At 31.6% G+C, this 24,958-nt stretch overlaps 1 long non-coding RNA gene across 1 annotated transcript; it reads right to left on the reverse strand.

Moving 5' to 3' along the window:
- Positions 1-458: 458 nt before the first annotated feature.
- Positions 459-24,958, reverse strand: LOC145270971 (uncharacterized). Its single transcript, XR_013865637.1, has 2 exons — positions 24,778-24,958; positions 459-1,390 (listed from the first exon to the last, which is right to left on the reverse strand). It is a non-coding gene; the product is annotated as an uncharacterized LOC145270971 (long non-coding RNA).

Raw genomic sequence — 24,958 nt, forward strand, 5'->3', positions numbered from 1 at the left:
GATTTGAAAAGGCTTAGCTCGTTCAGAGTTTGGAAGTGGGGATGTTCACATGAATCTGTCTCCTTTTTAATCTATTTTGTTTAAGCTGATGATGGCGCATCCTACTAAATGCCAGGTATTCAGGCTATATCAGATGCATTTCAACCGAGCAATCATTTTAAGATTCGAACCATCTCTATTACTGGAATTCCAGTTTCTATGTCGAACATAGGACATTGCTATTTCGTTATTATTTTCTCTCACTCTGTTTAACCCAGTATTATTAACGTTATTATTATAACACCTAAGTATTATTATTGAAGACATTACCTTTTAAGGCTGTTTCCTTCTGCTTCTTGTCCTATATCATTATCAGGTTAAATAGCTCCATTTTCTAGGCTTGTAGAGTCATTGTGGATGGTGTATGACATGTATAACTGTTATTCCATGGACCTCAATATTCAACATTTTACAGATCATCATGTGGATATATTTACACATTTCGTTGTATAGTAGCCATCCTCTGACAGCCTGATATAAAAATCCTCTAGCAGAACCAGTGTCAAATGGTTCACTCGAATTCTGTTTGTCCTTATTTTTTTCCAATTTTCTATAATGGAAGTTCTGGATTATTTTTAGCACATCTTTTGGGTGATTTCCGTAGTAGACTTGTTTATGGATTCAGTCATATTTGCAAGACAGTCTTGTGCAAAATGGTTGGTCGGTTTCGTGTTAGAGGTTGTTATCCTGGCTCGTGTTTCATGGTGATGGTACACCAGTTTGATATATGGATTGTCTCCCATATGTGTTTTCATATGACTCAACAATGTTGACTTCTGTGCAAATGAAGAACCACATACTTCACAAGAATGTGGTTTCTCTCCTGTATGGGTTTTTATATGACTCAACAAAGTGGACGTCTGTGCAAAAGCAGAACCACATACTTCACAACAATGTGGTTTCTCTCCAGTATGTATTCTCACATGGCGCAACAAAGTTGATTTCTGTGAAAAAGAAGAACCACATACTTCACATGAATATGGTTTCTCTCCTGTATGTGTTTTTATATGACGCAACAATTTTGACTTCCATGCAAAAGAAGAACCACATACTTCACAAGAATGTGGCTTCTCCCCTGTATGTGTTTTCATATGACTCAACAAATGTGACTTCCATGCAAAAGAAAAACCACATACTTCACAAGAATGTGGTTTGCCTGCCATGTTTGCTTGCATCTGATTCCACAAAATTATATGCAATGGAGAGTACGATGATAGGCACGTTTACAAATTTAAATCGTAGAAAATTCCAAAATGAAGAAATTCTTAATAGTTCTAAACCTTTTTACATATTTTTTTACCAATGAAGAAATGGCCTTTTTATACATTAATTTCTTTTCATTGTTGCAATTCTGGAAATATAAAATAAATTTGAAAACATTAAATTCATGTCGTAAAATTGGATTTAATATGTTGATTTTTATTAAATATGTCCAACACCTTTATTATTAATGGAATTCAAAATAAAATGAGTATGGTTTCATGCACGAAATTAATCTGTGTCTAATTTAAAAAATTCAACTAAAAATCTTTACATTTCTTCATGTTAGAGATTAGAATCGATCATATTATTTCGATTCTTCTCACCTTTCTATGTTATCTCCGATTCAAGTGTATTTTGTCAAACATAAACCTTTCTCTTGAACTCTACAGAATTCTGAATGGAACCTTTTATTTATTACATGAGTGTAGCATTATCACTATTTATGATAACATATATATATATATATATATATATGTATATATATATATATATATATATAGAGAGAGAGAGATATGAGATATGAGATAGATGTATAGACACTTTTTACTACTTATATCTTCATATATTATTATTTAAAATTAATGGTTCCGATATCGTGTAAAATAATAGACTAGGTATGCTTAGTGGTTGATCATCACCAAGAATATGTGCTGTTTCCTTAAGCCAGTTTACTTTTCAGTTCCTCTTCTATAATTTTTATTTCATCCCATAAGGGTAGTGTGTTTCTGTGTTCCATCCATATATAATCGACCATAACTGATTTGTTTAATCATTCCACATATTACAGCTTTTCAATGTTCGAAAATAAATGATATGGCTCACATTTGTATAATTTTCTACATAAAATCTCTTAGTCATGATTTTTTCACAAGGGGTTTGACATGCACATGATGCTGAAGAATCGAATCACACTTGAATACTATCCTAACGTTACATAGACTGTAGATTCTTCTAATTTTTTTTATTGCAAGTATTCATCTATGCTATACAAAATGTTATCCACACAACGGCAGTATTCAGGAGTAATTCGAAAATACATTTTCCATCTCATTTTGACAAGTATTCTTATTATTACATAGTGTTGCAGGAAACAGACTGTTACTTTGTTAAAATTATATAAATTTTGAGAATTGAAGTTCAGATACAGCCACTAATCAACATCAACAAGCGAGGCTTCTTATACCCACCTACAGGTCAAAACTCTCCATCTCTAGTTGGGCGCACACATATGAGACAGTAAAGAAACAGAAAATCAAAGTTTTTATATTTTTATATAAAATAAAAGCGCAACATACATTTCACTTGCCGTTTTTGACCAATTAATCAAACAAAGAATTAAGGGATGAAATGATAAAGATAATGATAAGGATTCTGTGAAGTTTAGGAAAAAACTAAACATTCATTTGATTTTTTACTCGAGTATTTCTGATCGAAAAATTATATATATATATACACACACAGAAGCATCTCTATATATGATGATTGCAACGTCTTGTCGGACGAGTGCCACTCCCTCAGATGCTTAAAGTCCATGAGTCAAAAAATGACTTTTTTTACTGCTACCGGTGAATTCACACAATCAAGCGGGCATGACACTGAAGACGGTCATTGAAATCAATTATTACATGCTTCCAGCATTTCAAGCCTCCACATGTCACAACTTTTTCATTGCCACAGGACCATTTTTATAGAAAAATGCCTGAGGGAGTATCTATACACAGATGATGTTACAGAGTCTTAGCTTTGTACGACAGCTAAGTCTCTCTATTGGTTCAAAAAGTTGAGATCCAGCAACAAGCAAGAGCAAGATAGCCAGCAACAAGGTAAACTGCAGACCAGTTTAATGCAGGTACTGGTCTCCCGCTTTATGGTTTTTTAAATCACAGATTTGCTTCTCCTAGAAAGGTTGCCTTCACCACGGCTTATGGGAGCCCTCTCCACCCAACACACACATACATACACACAAACACACATGGTGCTAGCTGGTCATTGACCCTGAAAAAGGGTTCGTTCGCCCTTAGGAAGGTCTTGTTTTTAATTCTTCAGGGACCATGAAGCAGATAGTACTGGGTTACATGGTACCAGTAGCATATGACATGACCTGACACATATATATATATACATACATACATGTATATATGTACATATATAACCTGTGTCAACACAATATATATATATATATATATATATATATATATATATATATATATAATATAAAGCTGAACGTCTGTGTGCGTGTCTGGTCACGAATAGGCTCCTATAAGGTTGACTATTATACAAAACTGATCACATATAATGATAGATGTATCGAGACACAGGAATGGGTATTTTTTGATCAGGCACAATGATGGTTCATTAAAATTGTGGGGTCTGCATATGCGCCTGGTCCACAAAGTATGGAAATAAAAAATTTAAAAATAAAAAAACGTTTACAAGTGTTTTTGATATCAAAGTATTATTATGTACATCTATAAGTATGTGTTAACTTAAAAAGGGATGGTATAATAAAATTGTGAGATCTGCGTTCGCGCATGGCCTCCATAGAATGGAAATAGCAACGAACTTTAATAAATACTTTTCATATCTATCTGCATAGGTATACTTTGGTAATTATGTTTCAGTTTGAAGAAATATGGTATAATAAAATTATGGAGTGTTCGTTTGCGCCTGACCTCCATAGAATGGAAATATGTCACAAAGTTTAACAAGGTTTTTTAATATAGATCCGCATAAGATTGTTATAAGTGTTTCAGTGTGAACAGGTATGGTATCATAAATTATGGGGTTTATCTATTTTATTTTTACTTTCATCATATTTTGCTTTGGTTTTGATACCCCCAAATTCGAAGCTATCTCTTTACAACCCTTCCTTTTCATAACCTATCATACTTTCATAAATCAGAGTCCATTTTCTGTAGGCTGTTTTTGAACCCAGTCAATGACGGGCACTTTTGCTAGTATATATATATATATATATATATATATATATATATGTATGCATGTATGTGTACAGATGTTTCTATATATATGTATATATATATATATATGTACATATACAGATATTTATATATATGCATATATATGTATGTATGTACATATACAGATGTTTATATATATATATGTATGCTTATCTCAGCATTTCTTTCCAGTCATACATACATTCACTTGACACTGATATAGTGCATAAGTGAATAAAAAAACATGTAAAAAAATTGATTTTGAATCATATCATTATCTTGTTCTTTCATTAGTATTTCATGCTATTGTTATAATGGAACATCAAATTTTTCAAATGTTGTGCAGAATTCACTTCAGAATTGAAAAAGACAGTTTGCTCAGTAACAAGACCGATAAGAGGGGGATGTCTTCTAATGTCAATAGTGGCGTTGGGGAATAGAAGGGATGTAGCTACCGGAGGTGAGAGGATAATGTAAAGTGGTATTTCAGGGTGACCTGAACAGTGGATGAAAGAAAATGTCAGATATCTCTTCTGGTCAGAGAATTCACAAACAGACTCCTGTTAAACAATGAATGTTAAACAATGAATCACTCTTGAATACTATCCTGTGTCTATCTCTTTGGTGGCAGTTTCTCTTAAACTTTCGACATCATTTTTACATGTACTATTATGAGCAGATATTGATTTTGCACAGGTAGTGCAGTCAGTAACAAGATTGATAAAAGGGGAATCTCTTCTAAGCAAAAAATGCTGTGGGAAAATGGAAAAGACGGTGGTTACAGGAAGTGGGTGGATGACATAAACCAGTATTTAAGGGTGACCAAAGCAGAAGATGAGGAAAAATGTCTGATAGCTCTCTATCTGGGATCCGTCAGACAATTCATGAACAAACTCATATTAAACAATGAAAGTTTAACATGAGTAGAACTCAACAGGTCTCTAGAAAACTATTATGGAATTGTTGCAAACCCTAACAAACAGTCGAATTAGCAAACGTGAGAACAAGTAGGTTAAAATATATGCATACGATTAGAATAAGGCGATTATAGTAGGATAGAGCAGAGAAGGAGAATGGTCAGAAAACAGGAACTGGGATTCTGTATAGAGTGTCTAGGGGATAGGGAGGTGAAGATGGTTGTGATGAAACACAAGTCACAGGATCTTCAAGCGGATTATCAGAAAGCCTTAGCAGAAATTAAATGGAAGATCTGGCTTGACGCAAGCCAGGAGAATCAAGATGAGTTCATGGAGGTTTGTTACATGAGACGGTAAATTCTGGTTGAGGCTATGGGTTCAGCCAGTCCTCAAAAATATGGAAATAGACGTGAATGAGGAAACAAAGTAGAGAGCAGGTATTTAAAGCTAGAGAGAAGGAAAAAGATAATTAGGTGTAACTGTTTTGGCATGATCGGCCAAAGAGATTCTGCACGAAGCGTATCCAGCGAAACAGGGGCACTTTATTTGTGCAATCCCTGACGAATGAAACAAGGGTAAACTGATGTACATAGTCAGCAACATGAAATTCCTATTCGATTAGAGAAAAACTCTGGTTGATATGAGAGCAGAGCTGTTACTAATAAATATTGTTTTAATGCACTTAGACCTGAAATCTGTGATAAAAAAATTTGTATAAGAACAGCTAACGGGTCCCATATTTATTGTAGAAAGATTTTCTCTATTAAGGGTAGAGATATGAAGTCAGTCTACTAACCATGACTTCATTGTTGCAGAGAATCTCAACACAAGTGTGACACTAACCCGTGACTAGCTTAAGAAAAAGGGGTTAGAATGTACTTCAATTTAGGAGTGATAAGAATATTTGATGAGTATATAGCTCTGGAAGATGATGCCCATATGTTGTCAATAGTTCGGTTAGCACAAAAATCATGTTAAAACACTAGCATCTGCAGGGCTTGTGTGGGTTTTTAACTGGTCAAAGATTAGAGTATGAAATAAAGCAAAAAGTAGTAAATTCTTAGCAGAGTATCGTTACCTAATGCAGTGTTAAAGGGTGAAGCTTCTCATAAGTTTCCTTTGCTTACAATGAACGACACCAACCAAATGGTCACCTTGAAAAGGGCCTGCCAACTAACCAAGTGTAATGTGACTTGTAACATTACCGAGATTACCATACCCGATGAACAAAAGAATGAGATCCAGAAATAATTTGAAAGGAATAAAAGTACCTGAAGAATTCACATTGGAAGTTCATATGTTGCTGAAGCAGAATAAAAATTTGTTTGTTATGGAGGATAAGAACTTGGGCAGAACCAATATGGTGGAGATGTGTACCGATACTGGAACACATGAGCCCATACAAAGATGCCTGTATCAAACGCCTTAAAGCAAAAGAATTGCTAGACTCAGCAATAGAGGAAATAATCTGGTCAGGTGTAATTGAGAGTTTTTGATATTTTGTTAGTGGAAAAGAAGGGCAGTAGTAATAAAAGATTATGTGTAGATTTTTAAGATTGTAAAGATGTAAAGATGAAGAAGTAAAGATGTAAAGATGAAGAAGTGTGCCTGAGATTTACCAGTCATCGCTTTCGGGCTAACAAATGCCCCCAGGATTGTTCAGGAATTATTATTATTTAGATGGTATTTTGATATTCTCAGAAATCATTTAGACCACATAGGTAGGGTACGTAAGCTCAATCTCATGTTGCACGTTATGAAGTGTGAGTTTTTTTAGGAGAGAAGTACAGTATCTGGGGTTCAAATAAGTCAGACCTGGTCAAAGTCAAATCAATAAAATAGATTTCCACTCCAACTACTATGAGACAAGTCAGAGCTTTAATTAATATATTATATTATCATCGATTTATAAAAAAAATTCCAAGATCACTCCTGGCGAGGAAATATGTGAGGTTTCAATGCGACTAGACATGCCATTCTGTCAAAGTTTGCAGATATGATTATACTGACTTATTCAGATCCTGAGAAAGGCTACCACCTGTACACGGATGTCTCCAATCATGCAATTCTGTCATAAATGGTTCATAATCCAAAGGAGGATAAAGGTATTGAAAAAACAATTCATTTCTTCTCCCATAAACTTAGTGATACAGAGCCAAGATAGTCAACAATAGAAAAAGAAGCATACACACAATACACAACACACCCTTAATAAGTTGAATCACTATTTGCATAGTGCAAAGATTTTATTTTGATAATCTGGTAAATTAGTGACCATTCGATAATAAAAAAGTTTTTTAAAATAAAATAATACACAGGGGTGGGTGTGTACCGCTAGCAGTGTCAGAAATCGTCAATAAACGATGGGATATTTAGACTTACAGACAGTAAGTCTAATTGTCTTATAAATTCTTGAAAAATTTAATTCAAACCCTAATTTTTTTTAATTATAAGAGCAAACACCAAAATTTAAAAAAAATAACAGGTTTAATAGCAGATTATGCAATATGTTTTTTTTAATCGGTTTTCCTTAAAAACAACGAAATTTTACTTCCTTCAATTATAAAAACGTTCCAAAAAATACTTACCTATAAAAACTAGTGTTCGATGAGGAGTTCAATCGTGCATTGTTAAGAATTTATCCATATTTATATTCCATGCCGTTTTTAAATATATTTTCAAACAAGGATTAAGTGCGAACTCATTTTTTCAAAACTGCTCAAATAAATGGAGATAAGTCCGATTTTATTCGCCTTTATAAATGCAGTGCATAGAAAGGACATAAATTATATGTCTTTTTAATGCGTGCTGTAAACCAAATTTAGTATTTCGGTCCTCCGTACTTAAAAAAACGGAAATTATTCACTTATAAGTTTTTATTGTTAAACAAAAAAACAGTTGACCGATATTTTAAATTTTTTTATTCTCTTAATGAAATACATGAGTTTTTGATTGATATATTTTTATACTTCTTTATCGACTGAATTTGTTGTTTTTCTTATATCTAAAAAAGAAAACATTTTATGAAATAGAAAAAATTGTTGTAAGCATCCCATATTTACTTGACATTCTAAACATAACATAAGCTTCCACTTAAAAAAAAATTAACGTGTTTTTTTTTTTAAATGGTTTTACACTTTGGGCATTACGGGTAAATTTCCAAAAACTATTCTTTTTTTTGTTTTAAATTACAATACATTATTTATTGATCTTTTATCTTCAATTTGTGATATATAAAACTTTGATACATAAATTATTAAAATTTTAATAGACATTTCAAAAAGGGGGGGTAAATTTAAAAAAGAACGTTTGTCCAAAATATTATATTTGGTTTATTGGAAAGAGCATAAAATTTCACATTGACCCTGAAAATATCGTAAAAATTGAACCAATAGAAATTCTTTTTTTAGAATACAAAACACTCTCTTCTACTCATGTTAAGAAAAGCTTTCAAAATAATAATGCAGGGGAATAAAAGGAACAACGCCGGGTTATAAGGTTGTAAGGTAGGGAGTGATGTCCCTTGTTAAGGGTAGGCAGAGTTTGGACACGTGTAGAACGAACACAAAAATTCTCCCTCTTTTTTATTATTTTAATAAGAAGGGAAAACGCGTAAATCTAAAGTTTATTTCTTTTTTTTTTAAATAATAATAAATAAATGAATAATCCCTACATGAATCCCGGCGTCAAAGTAGTTTAAAAAAACAACAACAAAAAATCATTTAAGTTAATTAGAAAAATGAAGACTTGTTGCGTTTTGTGCCGACATTTATTTTATACATTTTCTTTGTTAATACATATAAATATGACACACCGATTTCTTCATCAACTCGCACTTGGAGGCTGATGTATACACAAGGTCACACTCTGCCTTCCTCTTTTTTTGCTATTACTATTACTAATATATAGTGTACGGTGTCGCCCAGTTAATAGTCGCTGTAAAAAAATCAAACAAAAAAACAAAAAAATAACACGTATAAGAATAATCATAAGCTGATTGGAAATGGCGTCGCCAACATTCAGTTTAAACCCAATGGATCTACGGAACGACCCAGCTTTGTTTTTTGCACAGCTGGATTTATATTTTAGGCAGAGGGCGATATCCAGGCAGACTGATAAGTTTTGCCATGTGGTGACTATTTTACCTCAGGATGTTATCACCGAGGTGAGAGAGCTAATTATATCTCCCCCCCACGGAGAAACCATATGACATGAAAAACTGACAAAGGCTGTGTCAGTTTCTCACAATTATTAGAACAGAAAACTCTGGGGAATAGCCCGCTGTCACAGTTTCTAAAACGCCTGCAGAAACTGGCTGAAGGGGCGATGGACAAAAACATTGTCGAACACATCTTCCTGCAGTGCATACCAACCGAATATAAGGTGGTCATAGCTGCACAAGATGAGTCTACGCCAGTTGAACGGTTGGTTGCGATAGCCGACCATATAGCTGACATGATCGTCAATGGTGGCTGGCATTCAGGCATCTGAGAAAGACGAGCTATTGTCCAAACTAATGGAGGGGTAGACCAGATTGGTAGATCGCATGAACAAAATGGTGGAGGACATCACGAGACTTACCCTAGAGCATAAGCAAATACATGGGGGTGCCTGCAGCCACTCTAGAGAACAGGGGCAACATAGGATTATTTGCTGGAAGCAGAAGAGGTTTCTGGAGAAGGAAAATTCCTGTATCCCACCCTGTAGCTATAAGAGTCCGGGAAAAGCCTAAACTGACAAAAGACTGTGCTCTGGCCGTCTATTGGGAATGTCCTTTTTCGTGGACAGCAGGGCACAGGTGTCTCCCATTCCTGTGACTGCAGCAGACAAGAAATCTCCTCCCTGTAAATTCACACTACAAGCTGTAAATGGCTCGTTAATACGCACATATGGGCAGAGGTGTATGGACCTTAATTTAGGCCTGCACAGAGCATTTACCTACATCTTTATAGTGGCGGATGTAGACAATGCTATTTTAGGTACCGATGTTTTTGCAGACATTTGGTCGTGGATATTACAGGCCAGTGTTTGAAACACCCAGAAACGCATCTCACAGTGGGTGGGGTAGTTAGGGCTGGTACTCCAGTGTGTCCGGCAGTGGCACATGCAAACCAGGACAATGATTTTCTGAGTCTCTTGAAGGAATACACTTCAATTTCTGTGCCCCTTTTCCATAGAGACGTTTTGCCACACTCCACTACACACTACATTGAAACAAATGGTCTGCCGATTCATAGCAAAGCCAGGCACTTAGCACCAGAAAAGGTAACAGCTGCCAAGGCTGAATTTCAGCAAATGACGAAGTTAGGCGTAGTTTGCCCTTCAAAGAGCGATTAGGCTTCACCTCTTCATCTTGTAAACAAAGACTCTAACACATGACGTGCATGTGGGGACTACAGAGCACTGAATGCAGTCACTAAATCGGAGAGGTACCCAGTACCACATATCCAGGACGTCACAGCAGTGGCTCAAAATAACCGTTTTTTTTTTTTTTCAAAATTAGATTTAATTCGAGTATATCACCAAATACAGGTGGAGCCTGAACACATTCCTAAAACGGCTATCATCACCCCATTTGGGATGTTTGAGTTTGTGCGAGTTCCTTTTGGGCTGTGGAATGCAGCACAAACATTCCAACAGTTCATAGACCAGGTGTTGTCAGATCTGCCATTCATCTGTGCATATATTGATGATGTACTTATTGCTAGTCAAAGTAGGCAGGAACACATCGATCATGTGCGACAAGTCTTTGAACGCCTGAAGCAATATGGGATAGTCCTAAACCCATTAAAATGTGTTTTTAGTCAATCGGAAGTCACATTTTTAGGACACCATATCTCAGAGGAGGGAATATCACCATCACCAGAGACGGTCAAGTCCATTCAGGATTTTCCTATCCCTGCTACCATGAGGCAGCTGCGTCAATTCTTAGTATTAATAAATTTTTATCGTAGATTCTTACCTCACTGTATTTTTACCATTGACAAGTTTGTTGACAAATGTAAGGAACTGTGACATTGCACTTTCAGAGCATGCGGTAGAAGCATTCAGCAAGGTTAAGGCTATGTTGAAGGAGACTGTAAAATTGTCTCACATCAAACCCAACCAACTACAATTGGTATTGGAGCGGTCTTACAACAAAAGTGTGATGCAGACTGGAAACCCATTTCCTTTTTCTCAAAATACAGGGTGTTTCAAAAGTCTTGGGAACATAACAATTTGGAAGGTCAGCAGTTCCATATCCTTACAGACCACAAATCTTCCTCAGACAAATATTCTCCCAGAGAGATTCGCCAGATTTACATCAGATATCAGCAGTTCCATATCCTCACGGACCACAAACCTCTGTTAGGCGCTTTGCAGTCTTTGTCAGACAAATATTCTCTCAGAGAGATTCGCCAGATGGATTATATCCTCCAATTTGCATCAGATATACGACACGTCAAGGGAGCAGACAACATCTCAGCAGACACTTTATCACGGGAATTAATTCCTTCCTGTTGGAAATGGCAATTGATAGAGCGTGGGAAAAAACCTGTGTGAAGTGTCAAAAAGCCAAGGTCGGTCATCACACTCGGGCTCCTCTAGGCACATTCCCAGTTCCAGATGAGAGATTCCAGCACATTCATATCGATATCACCGGACCATTTCCAACATGTAAAGGTCAGTGCTATCTGCTGACATATATTGACAGATTCTCGTGATGGTTTGAAGCTCTACCTATGCCAGACATGACTGCATACACAACAGCCAGGACATTCCTTGCTGGTTGGGTGGCTAGGTGTACCACAAAATGTTACATCGGACAGAGGTCGACAGTTTGAGTCAGACTTCTTTAATAAACTAGCAAAACTTTTGGGCACCAAGAATATACACACTATGGCTTATCACCCCCAAGCAAACGGCATGGTCGAGCGACTACATCACAGTTTGAAAGCTTCCTTATGGGCCCAACTTATGAACAATGCAAGGTGGTTAGAACACCTTCCACTAATATTGTTGGGGCTGTGCACCACAGTGAAAAGAGATATGCGTACTAAGCAGTGGAGGCTCTATATGGGACCACATTGCTGTTGCCAGCACAATATTTTTTCAAAGCACCGAAAAACGTTTGGTCATGACAGCATTTGTCGACCAACTAACAACGAAAATGGCCAAGATAGCATATTCTCCCTCAGGCTTGAATAAGAATATGGTCTCATATGTACCTAAGGATTTATAGACTTGCACGCACATCTTTATTCATGATACAGCAAGGACGCATTTGCTGCAACCACCTTATTGGGGTCCCTTTAAGGTTGTGGAGAAACGAAATAAGTTTTTCAAGGTTCTTATCAAGAATGAGGAGCAGAACATTTCAGTAGACATTTCAGTGCTGGAAGAGACATATCTGGAAATATCACCCAAAAATGCCATGCCGGCAGATATGACACTTCAGAAGGTGCCGGGAAAAAAAAAAAACAAAAAAAACAGTCAGGTAGACAGGTCAGATGGCCGGCACATTTTAAAAAATTTGTGTTTATGTAAGCTTCATTTTTCAGGTACTCTGTATTTTTTTTGGGGGGGGGTCAGTACGGTAGGGGAATAAAAGGAACAACACCGGGTTACGGTGCGGGGTAAGGAATTTTGTCCCTTGAGAAGACAGAGTTTGGACATGTGTAGAGGTGGCACGAAAATTCTCCCCGGGTGAAACTATGTCGGACAAAACAGAGTAGTACTCTAGACCCCCCCCCGCCACTCAGCTGGTAAACCCACTATTGAAGTGAGTAATGTTTTTATTGTGTTGTTTGATATTGCCCTGTTTTCATGTTTGTCAATAAATATTTGTTCTATTGTACTTGTGTCATAGTTAGTGTTTATTTATGCTGGTAGGTAGTTATGTCTGAACCTTAGCTCCTGCAACAATAACGTTATTATTTCAGCACGGTGGAAAAAGGTGCACAAGTACCTTGAAAACAAAATCTAATAGATTAATGATCAGTCGATAATAATCCAAATGTTGAAAAAAGTTGAAATTAAAAAAATAAAATAGAGGGAGTGTACTGCTTCCATATGTGAGCCGAGCATTTTTTTCCCAATGTTTAAGTCCGTATTGAAAACAAAGTCTGATCATTTAGTGACCATTAAATAATAATTCGATGAAAAAAAAATGTTAAACTTTTTCTAAAAAAACACAGGGGGCTCGGTGGTACCCGAGCATTTGTTTTTTTACTTAAAACTTGTGAAACAGTAAAAAACATTCAAAATTTATAAAATTATTATTTTTTTCTTTGATGAACAGTAAAGGAGTTGATTTGTGATTTTAATGTTTAAGTCAGTATTGAAAACAAAAACAATCGACATAAAAAAATTTGCAAGAATAAATCAACATTTTCATTAAGATTATTTGCTTAGTAAATATAGTTATCTCCCTTACATTTTTAATATATTCTGCAAATGCGCAAAAATCGATAATAAACTCATGTAGTAATACTTACGTTTTTGTTTTATAATTGTTATATTTGCATATCCCTCAATATTCACATGAATAAACCAGAAAAGCAGCAACAGCTGCGACGGCAACAACAATGGTGACGATAAGAACAATCCAGTCGTTAAATACGCTTTAATATGATATTTTAATTTGTCAAGATTTCGTATATATCATTATACGGTCGTGATGTTAAAAGAAAAAAAAAGTATTTAGGTGTCATCAGCTAGAATCAAAACTGGTGACGTTACAACGTGAAATGCATATGAACTGATTAAAAATAAACTAAGGTGAACGTACAAAACGTAGAAACTGACTGAGAGTGTGACTCCAGGGTTGTTCACCCATTCATAATCAGGATCTATCAATTTTCAGGAGCGAGATTGCAGGTGCAGGAATCTCTTAAAGTCAAAAGTAGTAGAGTATCTGCAGGACCGTTAAAAGTAAATTTAACAAGATCAGCAATTAATAGGTTTCCACCAAGGCACATCCTCACATACATAAAATAGACATATAGAAATAACTCCGGAAAATAACGACACTTGACAAAGAACTCTGTATTATGATGAAATAACATTTATTTACGTGTTAGGAATATTAATTAAAATGGTTCCAACGTAAATATTTTCTTGTAATGAGTGTTCATTATGCAGACTTAGCTAAATTAGGATCTCGTGAGAATAACATGAAGTTTAAGATTACTGATTTTTATGAACAGAGTGTCACACATGGTTTGAAATGAATGTGAATATTTTCTCAAAACATGTAAGTGACATTTTTTTTTTAGAATTATTACCTCATTAATTTTTTTAAATGAATGTGAATATTTTCTGAGACAGAAACAGTCATGAAACCATGTAAGCGAAATGCATGTGTGTTCATCACAGAAGAGAACATTATTAAAAGAAGAATTAATTCTCGTTCAATGTGGTAATTTTCCATGATGAGAATTAAGGTACATATGCATGGCGTACAAATTCAATTTTAACGTCTAACAATGGTGAAGTTTCATTGAAGTCCAGTCTTGGGGAAGACAAGAAAGAAATTGCAATAGAAACTGATTTGATCTTTGCTGCAAATCCTTACATAACGATGTTCTCAAACTTTCCAGCCTGTTTTCTATATCAATACACGCAGAGACGTAATATAGTTACTTTGGTCCATGTATGCGGGTCGTCAAATCACAATGTTGTGTGATTATGCATTCTGATACACATGGCCAGTAAAACAGTGATTGGTCTGAAAATGTTGCTGTTGAAGATTTTTTCCGGCCGAATGCAACGGTAACTACATGACTCTCCTCTGACGAAACGCTTACTTCTAACACCATTTTGAATTGCTGTACTCAATAAAAACATTATTTAATAAAAAAATATTCTGTTTTCTAATATTGTCAATTTCAATATTTCATTTTATTTATAAAATGACGTCAATTTCACTACCGGTGTAACACGACTTATGTCCTATTTCCTTCTTCATATTTTTGTTTCGCTAAACTGCAAGAGTGTCTGTATAAAGATAGATATTCATCAAAATAGACATCTATTAAAAAAACTTTTATAATTATTGTAAAGGTGCAACTAAATTTGCAGGTTTGCCATCACCGTTGAATAAACTGATCCCCAACTTATCAACCAATAATCTAATAATAATCCAAGTCCAAAGAGACCCAATCGTCTTGGTTTTGGAAGGAGTGCTATGACTTTGCACCCCTCTCTCACTACTCCCTCCCACCTTGATCGAAATGTGCTAGGCTACTTATTTGGTCATATGTCAAGAACATCACCAACATGACATCCCACAACACCAAGGCCAACCTAATCGCTGCCATCCACTGAGTATTTGCTGAGCTCCTGCCGGCGCTTTTGGAACAGCATGCTTCTAGTTCCTAACCCGTGTTGAAGTGATGATTGAGGCTGAAGGCTGCTACATTGCACATATTTCAGCTCTATTACATAATTAAGTTACCTGAATTGATTTTTTTTTAGATAAAAGTTTTAAACTAAATCTGTAGTGTTGTTTTCTTTATAAAGGAAGAAAGTCCTGCAGAAGAAACTGACTAACTACCCTGATGAAGCTACTTTTAGCGAAATATTGGACTTACAACACCAACAAAAAGACATAAAAATGAGTTTATCATTTTCCTGACACCTAAAGTTTTCAAAATATTCAAATTTCTATTCAAAACAAGTGTCTTCAAATAGTGTGCAACTATTTTCTTATTTAATATTCCTGCTAGAAACTTGAGCGAACACACACATCAAAAATGTACAGCTCGTAATTTTAAGTTTCTTCTCCAGGACTTTCTTCCTCTATAACAACAAAATGAAGAAAAAAACTACGAACTGACTAACTACCCCGACGAAGCTACTTTTAGCGAAATATTGGACTTACAACACCAACAAAAGGACATAAAAATAAGTTTATCATTTTCCTGACACCTAAAGTTTCAAAATTTTCAAATTTCCTCTCCTCTCTCTCTATGTTATATAAAATAGATATGCCAATTTAAGCTACACAGAATGTTCTTCGTTTCATTCTCGAGAGAATTCGTCAGGGGGCAATCAGAAAATTACGAATTTTTTCTCGTAAATAAAACCAATGGCGTAAGTAAAACAAAATATTTAGTTCTATATAAGATTCTATGAAGTTTATGTATTTTTTTTATATATATGTATATGTATACATTGTTTTTATATGTATTCATATGTATATATTTTTACATATATGCGTATGTATATATTTTTATATGTCAGCATGTGTATATATTTTTATATGTAAGCATGTGTATATATTTTTATATGTATTCATATGTATATATTTTTATGTGTATGCATATGTATATATTTTTTATGTATGCATATGTATATATTTTATATATGTATGCGTATGTATTTATTTTTATATGTATTCATATGTATATATTTTTATATGTATGCATATGTATATATTTTTATATGTATGCATATGTATATATTTTTATATGTATTCATATGTATATATTTTATATATGTATGCGTATGTATTTATTTTTATATGTATTCATATGTATATATTTTTATATGTATGCATATGTATATATTTTTTATATGTATGCATATGTATATATTTTTATATGTATTCATATGTATATATTTTATATATGTATGCGTATGTATTTATTTTTATATGTATGCATATGTATATATTCTAATATGTATGCATATGTATATCTTTTAATATGTATTCCTATGTATATATTTGTATATGTATGCATATATTTTTGTATGTATGCATATGTACGTATTTTATATATGTATGCATCTGTATATATTTTTATATGTATGCATATGGACATTTTTATATGTATTCATATGTATATATTTTTATATGTATGCATATATTTTTATATTTATTCATATGTATATATTTTGATATGTATGCATATGTATATATTTTTATATGTATGCATATGTATATATTGTTTATATGTATGCATATGTATATATTTTTTATATGTATTCATATGTATATTTTCTTTATATGTATGCATATGTATATATTTTGTATATGTATGCATACGTATATACTTTTTTATATGTATGCATATGTATATATTTTTTATATGTATGCATACGTATATATTTTTTATATGTATGCATACATATATATTTTTTATATGTATGCATATGTATATATTTTTATATGTATGCATATGTATATATTTTTATATGTATGCATATGTATATATTTTAATATGTATGCATATGTATATATTTTTATATGTATGCATCTGTATATATTGTTTATATGTATGCATATGTATATATTGTTTATATGTATGCATATGTATATATTGTTTATATGTATGCATATGTATATATTTTTTAATGTATTCATATGTATATATTTTTTTATGTATTCATATGTATATGTTTGTATATGTATGCATACGTATATACTTTTTTATATGTATGCATACGTATATATTTTTTATATGTATGCATACGTATATATTTTTTATATGTATGCATACATATATATTTTTTATATGTATGCATATGTATATATTTTTATATGTATGCATCTGTATATATTGTTTATATGTATGCATCTGTATATATTGTTTATATGTATGCATATGTATATATTGTTTATATGTATGCATATGTATATATTGTTTATATGTATGCATATGTATATATTTTTTTATGTATTCATATGTATATATTTTTTTATGTATTCATATGTATATATTTTTTTATGTATTCATATGTATATGTTTTTATATGTATGCATATGTACATACTTTTGTATGTATGCATATATATTTTAATATGTATGCATATATTTTTATATGTATGCATATGTATATTTTATATGTATTCATATGTATATATTTTTATATGTATAAATATGTATATACTTTTATAGGTATGCATATGCATATATTTTTATATGTATGTATATGTATATGTTTTATATGTATGTATATGTATATATTTTTATATGTATGTATATGTATATATTTTTATATGTATGTATATGTATATATTTGTATATGTATGTATATGTATATATTTGTATATGTATGTATATATATATATATTTTTATATGTATGCATATGTATATATTTTTATATGTATGTATATGTATATATTTGTTCTGTATTCATTTGTATATATTTATATATGTATGCATATGTATATATTTTTATATTGATGCATATGTATATATTTTGGATATTTATGCATATGTATATATTTTGGATATTTATGTATATGTATATATTTTGGATATTTATGCATTTATTTCTATATGTGTGCATATGTATATATTTTTTATATGTATTCATATGTTTTTTACATGGAGATCCCCTCTGTATCAAGGCCCGGAAGCCACTTGGAGTAATGGTTATTGCTTGTACAGTAATCAATGAGATAGTATCCTAGTAATCGTTCGTATTGGAGATTTGATAAAGTGTCTTTCTTAAGAGAGCGGGTTATCAGGAATCTATTTATGTTGGACTTGATGAAATCAAAGTTGTAGGCAGGTGGTAAACAGGCAAATGGAAGAGAGTTCCACAGGTGTGCACTCCTAAGAAAGAAGCTTTGTTCATGGAATCGACATTTTGATTTAGGCACAAATAGTGTTGGGAAAATTAATGAGAGTGGTTTTAGCTAGATTGGTGTTTACCGTAAAAGACTAGCGTGGGGGCAGAGATTGGAGCTCAGAGAAGCACTGTCCATGGAAATAACGATAAAACAATGACAGGCTCGCAACGTCTCTTCTGCGGGAGAGGTTGCAGTGAAGATAAAGAAGCATCCCCCACTAAGCCACGAAGTCTATCAAGGCAGGATAGGCTGTTTTAAGCAGCTCCTGCCCAGATGTGGCAGCAGTACTCAATCCTAGGACGTACTTGTCTTTTATACAGACAGAGAATTGTATCTGTAGTGAGATATCTTCTGAAGCGGTAGAAGTATCCAACCATTTTTCCAGCGACCTTGGAAACAGACAAGGCTCAATCAAATTAATTAAAGTATTTTTAGAAAATGTTTAATGAAATTTATAAAAGTCCTTTTAGAAAATGGTCAATCAAATTGATTAAAGTATTTTTAGAAAATGCTCAATAAAATAAATTAAAGTATTTTTTGAAAATGTTCAATCAAATTAATTAAAGTATTTTTCAAAAAGGCTAAATTAAATTAAAGTATTTTTAGAAAATAGTCAATCAAAATTATTATAGTATTTTTATAAAATGTTCAATCAAATAAAGTATTTTTATAAAATGTTCAATCAAATTAATTAAAGTATTTTTATAAAATGTTAAATCAAATTAATTAAAGTATTTTTAGAAAATGCTCAATCAAATTAATTAAAGTATTTTTATAAAATGTTCAATCAAATAAATTAAAGTATTTTTAGAAAATGTTAAATCAAATTAATTAAAGTATTTTTAGAAAATGTTAAATCAAATAAATTAAAGTATTTTTATAAAATGCTCAATCAAATTAATTAAAGTATTTTTAGAAAATGTTAAATCAAATAAATTAAAGTATTTTTAGAAAATGTTCAATCAAATTAATTAAAGTATTTTTATAAAATGCTCAATCAAATTAATTAAAGTATTTTTATAAAATGTTCAATCAAATAAAGTATTTTTATAAAATGTTCAATCAAATAAAGTATTTTTAGAAAATGTTCAATCAAATTAATTAAAGTATTTTTAGAAAATGTTAAATCAAATAAATTAAAGTATTTTTAGAAAATGTTCAATCAAATTAATTAAAGTATTTTTAGAAAATGTTCAATCAAATTAATTAAAGTGTTTTTAGAAAATGTTCGATAAAATTAATTCAAGTATTTTTCGAAAAGGCTCAATCGAATTAAAGTATTTTTAGAAAATTCTCAATCAAAATTATTATAGTATTTTTATAAAATGTTCAATCAAATAAAGTATTTTTATAAAATGTTCAATCAAATTAATTAAAGTATTTTTAGAAAATGTTAAATCAAATAAATTAAAGTATTTTTATAAAATGTTCAATCAAATAAATTAAAGTATTTTTAGAAAATGTTAAATCAAATAAATTAAAGTATTTTTATAAAATGCTCAATCAAATTAATTAAAGTATTTTTAGAAAATGTTAAATCAAATAAATTAAAGTATTTTTAGAAAATGTTCAATCAAATTAATTAAAGTGTTTTTAGAAAATGTTCGATAAAATTAATTCAAGTATTTTTCGAAAAGGCTCAATCGAATTAAAGTATTTTTAGAAAATTCTCAATCAAATTTCTTATAGTATTTTTAAAAAATGTTCAATCAAATGAAGTACTTTTAGAAAATGCTTAATCAAATTAAAGTATTTTTAGAAAATAATCAATGAAATTAATTAAAGCATTTTTAGTGAATGCTCAATCAAATTTATTAAATTATTTGTAGAAAATGTTCAATCAAATAAAGTATTCTTAGAAAATGCTTAATAAAATTAGTTGTTTTATTAAATGCTCAATCAAATTTAAGTGTTTTTAGAAAATGCGCAATCAAATTAATCACAGTAGTTTTAGAAAATGATCAATCAAATTAATTTAAGTATTTAAGAAAATGTTCAATCAAATTAATGGAAGTATGTTTAGAAAATAATCAATCAAATTAAAGTATTTTTAGAAAATGTTCCCTGAATTAAATTATTTTTAGAAAATCTCAATCCAATTTATTAAAGTATTTTTAGAAAATGTTCAATCAAATTAATAAAAGTCCTTTTAGAAAATGATCAATCAAATTAATTTAAGTATTTAAGAAAATGTTCAATCAAATTAATGAAAGTATGTTTAGAAAATGATCAATCAAATTAAAGTATTTTTAGAAAATGTAACCTGAATTAAATTATTTTTAGAAAATCTCAATCCAATTTATTAAAGTATTTTTAGAAAATGTTCAATCAAATTAATAAAAGTCCTTTTAGAAAATGGTCAATCAAATTAATTGAAGTATTTTTAGAAAATATTCAATCAAATTAATTTAAGTATTTTTCAAAAATACTAAATTAAATGGAAGTATTTTTAGAAAATGGTCAATCAAATTAAAGTATTTTTAGAAAATGTTCAATCAAATTAATTAAAGTATTTTTAGAAAATGCTTAATCAAATTAAAGTATTTTTAGAAAATGTTCAGTCAAATTAAGGCAAATTGATTAACGCCCCTCAACAAAACTGAATGTCTACCACTTTGTAGTGTTGAAACTGTGCACCTAGGATTAAATTTCTCATCCTTTCTTTAATGGGCATACAGTTTGCCATCTCTGTCTAGCCTATTGAACTTGCTTTCATTACTAAAAATCACTTTCGACTAATATGAAGTCATATTCTTCATTGCATCTGATGAAGTCGAGAGGGCGCTTTCTGTTCTTTCAGAAATCATTGACTTGTGTTTTGCAACAGCCTCGCAAATAAAATTTCTTTAATCTGTTCTTAACTATAGAAAATGAACACTTTTTAACACGATTACACTCTTAGTGGATTTGGGGAGCCGTTTCAAATCTGTTTCTGAAACTGTGAATCTTGATAGCATTGCTTTCCCTATAAGTAACTCTAGGACAACCAGATTCAGTGGCATCACGAACACCGCCAGTTTTTTAGTGCTTTTGTACAGTCACTCATACCATTTTCTAATCACACGTCGATGCATGTGTTGTAAATGTTACGTTTTATAACAATTAGAGATGCTTTGTAAATATTTTAAAGTGATTTTAAGCTCATTTTTTGCGGCAGAGTTTTTGCCTCCTTGATTTTACGTTATTTTTTAAATTGATGTGAACACTACAACACCTCCATTAAAAGTCAAATATGAAAAACAGGTAAAATTATAGAGAAATAAACGACGAATCAAATGATGTATAAGGTTGTTTAAACTATTACATTCAATTTAGCTTAAATTTGCAGTTTTTGAAAAAATGCAGAGTGTGGACTTTCTTTTTGGCGCCACTGTATATATGGATGTATATACACAAATACTTTCCTACGTATGCTTAGCATCGCAGATTGGGGTGATTAATTGTATAATTTATATTTAGGATTACTGGTTGCATATTAAAAGATATTATATATGATTATTGTAGTATTATGAGAGTTTTTAGAGGTATTAACCCCACGTACCTTGAAAAGTAAAAGAGACAAGAGTTTATTTCCTGTGTGTCGCATATTTAAGGTGCACATATGCAAACTCACACATGGCAGCTGGTAGCAAACCCACTAAATGATGGGGTCAGTTTGTCAGAATTGGCATCATCAGAGACGAAAGGCCAACTATTTAACACACGCAGCTGTCAAAGGTGAATGCAACTGCAAAAAAGGCAAAAGATGAAAGAGGCCTACAGTCAGTCGGCAATCAACGTTGCAAGGGCTCCATCTACCCACTTTCTGCACAACCCTCTTCAGCTCCAGCTGGGTGCGCAAATATGATGCATTAAAGAAACGAAAAACTGACTGCGGAACATATGTTTTGTTTGGTACCGTTTTTTGACCAGTTATTCTAACAAACAATAATGGAGCCTCGACTAAGTGTAAACACGATAAAGAAGGATCCTGTGAAGTTTAGGAAAACGAAAAAAAAACATAAGATAGGTAACAATTGATTTTTTTACCCTTGTGTTCTGCTCAAAATGTATATATATATATATATATACATATAAAAAAAAAAATATATATATATATAAATATTTTTTTTTAATTCAATTTTCGCCCCAAACAAGGCACAGTGTCACTTTGAAGTAGGGACTACTATTAAGGACATAAGTTGCTGAGGCATTATGAAGGGAGATGGGTAGAAAGATGTTTGTTCACATTATACTTGAACTTCTGCATATCAGTACAGTTGGGAAAGCAGAACCCAGAAGGGAGTTCAAAAGACTTACAGTTCTCGGGAAGAAACTACTGGAGTAAAAGGCTTTCTTACACCGAGGGATCTCTACTGTAAAGGAGTGGGACTTAGTTGCTTGTCGGGTGTGTTGGAGGTAGTCACATCGAGGAGGTACAAGTGCTTATATATGTCTATATATATATATATATATATATATATATATATATATATGTGACGCACATAAGACAAAAAGTAAAACAGATATATATGCTCGAAATTTTTTTAAGCTTAGCATTTTTTCTATCTTCCTGTTTCTTACAAAAAATTGATTTTCAGTCATATTGTCCTTTCGTCAGTAGCATTTGCCATTGTTATAATGAAGCAGCAACTATTATGTTTTTATAAACCGCTCATGAAAACGTTTTTTTTTTTATCAATTAAAAAGCATTAAAAACTACGTAACACAAAAAATGAACCACATTTAAAAACTTTCTTATTTAAAAAAGCCTGCTAAAAATTCCTCCGCAATGTGACAAGTCACTTTACGCTCGTGCGCATGCGTAGATGTATCAAAATTTTTGTAGTAATTTTTGACACGAAACGAAATTTTTGTAGTAATTTTTGACACGAAACTGCGAATAAAATATACAAATATAAAAAACTCGTAATTTCTCCTTTAAAAGTGGGTTGTTTATTTTCTTTATGGATTATACTTCCAAAATAAACTATTAAAGTTGTTTTAAAAGTAATAGAAATATTTTTTCTTTTTTTTAAAAACAATAATGAAATTAATTAAATTTTACGAGCTCAGTATTTTTAAATTTTTAAACTTTAAAAATCTATCAAAATTTTTCTATCGATTCAATTTTTACGATATTTTCAGGGTCAATGTGAAATTTTATGCTCTTTCCAATAAACTGAATATAATATTTTAGACAAACGTTTTTTTTTAATCCACGCCACCCCCATTTTCAAGTGTCTATTAAAAAAAAAAAAATAATTTACTCACCAAAGTTTTATATATCACAAATTGAAGATAAAAGATCAATAAATAATATATTCAAATGTAAAACAAAAAAGGTAGTGTTTTTTAGAAATTTGCCTATAAAGTCCGAAGTTTAAAAACTTTAAAAAAACATGTTGTTTGTTTTTTTGTTTTTTAATGAAATCTTGGTCTTTGCTCCTTTAATTGAAAAAAAAAAAAAAATTAGGGCTTGAATTACATTTTTCGAGGAGTTATAAGCTTGGAAGACGGGGTGGAATTATTCGATATTTTTCACGAAATTTCTGACACACCTCATGCGAACGCAAGAACCGAAATTACGTACACAAATACAATGATGAGTTGTGATATTTAATTTTTACTTACGGAAACTAATAAAATAATAACTTTTTTAAAAATAAACGCGAGTTCTCTTGTGGCATGCGTAATCAGGCGACTTACGTCATTATAACTAATTATACAAAGAAAATAATCCATTGGAAAAATATTAATATTTCCAAAATTATTAATTTGCGACGGATACGGTTTTCAGATTCTTTTGTTTTCTACGTTAGAGTTCATGCTTTTTCTAAAATTTTACTGAAAAATGTTATTAATTCTGTACGTGAAAAGCGTGAATTGGCCACCACTGATAACATAAAGAATAACGTATTGACCATTTTTTAATGTTTAAGTCAGTATTGAAAACAAAATCTGATAAATTAGTGACCATTCGATAATAATCCGATGAAAAAAAATGAAAATAAAAAATACACATACGTGCGCCAATGCGCCATGTAGTAATACTTACGTTTTTGTTTTATAATCTGCTTTCGATTAACTTTATCTGCTTTTATAAAGGAAACGATTTTTCAAATGTGATTGACTTTACAAGCTCAACTTAACATTCAAGATGACGAACGGAAGAGCAAGTTCGCAGAAAACAAAATTGAAGAGTAAAAATAAAAAAAGAAATCATTTCGAAATAGAGC

Source organism: Euprymna scolopes, chromosome 46, assembly GCF_053919585.1.
Source record: "Euprymna scolopes isolate OS-2025 chromosome 46, ASM5391958v1, whole genome shotgun sequence".
NCBI classification, from domain to species: domain Eukaryota; kingdom Metazoa; phylum Mollusca; class Cephalopoda; order Sepiida; family Sepiolidae; genus Euprymna; species Euprymna scolopes.